Here is a 2,371-nt window from a genome sequence, read left to right as displayed (position 1 = left end):
CTGACATTAGCGATGAATTCCATTATGTTGTGTCTTGTCCTTTTCTTTTTTTAAAAGAACGATATAAATATTTACCAAACTATTGTTGTACACATGTTAATTTTCTTAAATTTAAAAATGAATTCACTACAGTCAATATTATCTAACTAGACACATTGTGTAGATTTATAAACTATATATCAGTAAAAGTATGTCCTCCTGGTTAAATTACATTTATTTATGTATATTTCACACATGCAAAATGTGTTGTATTGTATATATTTCATCTCTGTAACTATGTTATTTAGTTAATGAGAATAAAAATCTACAAACAACGATGTAGCTAAGCGTACATCACATATTTTATATATATATATGTGCGGCCGCTCTTAATTTGGGGACTGAATTGTTGCATAAAAAGTAAAATCACAAAAATACTGAACTTAGAGGAAGATCAATAGACAACTTTCGAGTTCGGTGCATTTCCGTCAAAAACTCTGGTTTTAGTGAACCTCATTTGTGCGTTTAGGGGCGTCGTCACTTCCATTCCAATGTTGAGCGAGTGGTTGGAAAACTATAATTCTATATTGTACGAATTATTCGGCAAATTGAATTCTCAAATTGACAATCAGCATTCTGTCATTAGGAATTGTCATCATGTACCTACAGAACAACCATTATTTCTAGTTTATCCTGCACAATGACGATCACTAAGACGCTTGATGAACGTAAATAGTGCAGGGATACAGGCGACCCCCTCTATCTGGTAAATGACGTCATAAAGGCACGTATAATTGACGAGTTTTTGCCGTTGACGGATGAACTTGAAAGTGGTCTATTGGGAAAGTCCATAATCACATGGCAAAATCAAATAACAAAACGCATCAAAAACGAATGGACAAGAACTGTCATATTCCTGACTTGGTACAGGCATTTTCAAATGTAGAAAATGGTGGATTAAACCTGGTTCTATAGCGCTAACCCTCTCACTTTAATGACAGTCTCATCAATTTCCGATATTTTTACATTGATGCGTTAAATAAACAGACACAATAAATAAAATAGTCAAAATATGGGTACATCAGTCATCATCGTTTAACAATTTTAAAAGGAACAATTTAACAGAACACAAAAACATCTACTATCTACGAACACATTTATTGATTTGAGTGTCTGACGTCAGAAAAATTTTATACGTCACATAAATTTGTCGTTCAATGTGCGTACAAACAATTTAAAAATTTTCATGGGAATGTTAGCATACAGGGTTAAAAATCAAAAGTATGTAAGAATAAATTTAAGAAATAGACCGAGATTTAAACTAGTCCAAAAGTTATATATAGAATTTATAAGAATCCGAAAATAGTTAATTCCAATAAAGTATACGTAAATATTTTTCTTTCCTTTTATATGCGCCATTTGATATCAATGAATTCGACTATGTATCATGGACATGTAAACGTTGCAAGAAGCCATTTCACTCAACAACAAGAAACTGTATTTTTGTAAGAAATCCCTGAACTATTAAAATGAGGTCTAGAACAATGAACATATGACAGACAGAAACTTCGTAATATAGGGTATCTGCATATAGTACATGGTATGAAGGCATCAGGCCTTCTACCTACTGAAATATACAACTTTAAACAAAAGTTTACGCTGTCGCCGTCGACGCCACCAGATACTTATGTCTCACAAACTGCGAACAAAAGACGAGAAAAAAACCCTAAACGATCAATAGTATTGTCAGTTAATACACAGCCCATCTAACTTGAACATAGATGTGTTTTTTTTTAATGTAAAATGATACAAAAAAATAGATAACAAGAGCCAAATATGTTGTTGTGTAATTTTTGAAATTTTGAGCATTTCTGCAAGAGATCGTAAATAAAGTCCTACATGTATCCGTCCCTCCAGTAAAATGAGATTTGATATATAGAAATTTATCAAAACACAAAGATTGAGTATGGTATAATTGATTAGCTTACACACCATTTTGATATCACCCTATCGTGAAAGCTTACCTATTGTTACTCGTACTCAGACTCTGAATCATATAGTTATTCTTAATCTCTTTTAACTGCTATACATGTGTTTGTATTCTATTTTAATACATTTCCCACTAACAAGCAAACACAATATGGATATAACAGTAGGGCAACATTCTTCGGTGAATATAAGCATCAGTTTAGTCTCCTTCATTATATTTTTTTCATATGTGTTCTCAAATATATAGTAATATTTCCTTGTGTGAAATCTAAGATATCAATTTTTTTATTTAACATGGTTAAGAATGTTTTAAACACACTTTTTTTTTAAAGTGGAATGGGAAACAAGTTATTGCAACTTATGTTAATCCCTTTCCACTTTGCGGGTGTGAGTGCTGCCTTGT

Source organism: Mytilus edulis, unplaced genomic scaffold (assembly GCF_963676685.1).
Source record: "Mytilus edulis unplaced genomic scaffold, xbMytEdul2.2 SCAFFOLD_1019, whole genome shotgun sequence".
NCBI classification, from domain to species: domain Eukaryota; kingdom Metazoa; phylum Mollusca; class Bivalvia; order Mytilida; family Mytilidae; genus Mytilus; species Mytilus edulis.
Note: the sequence above shows the minus strand (reverse complement) of the source record.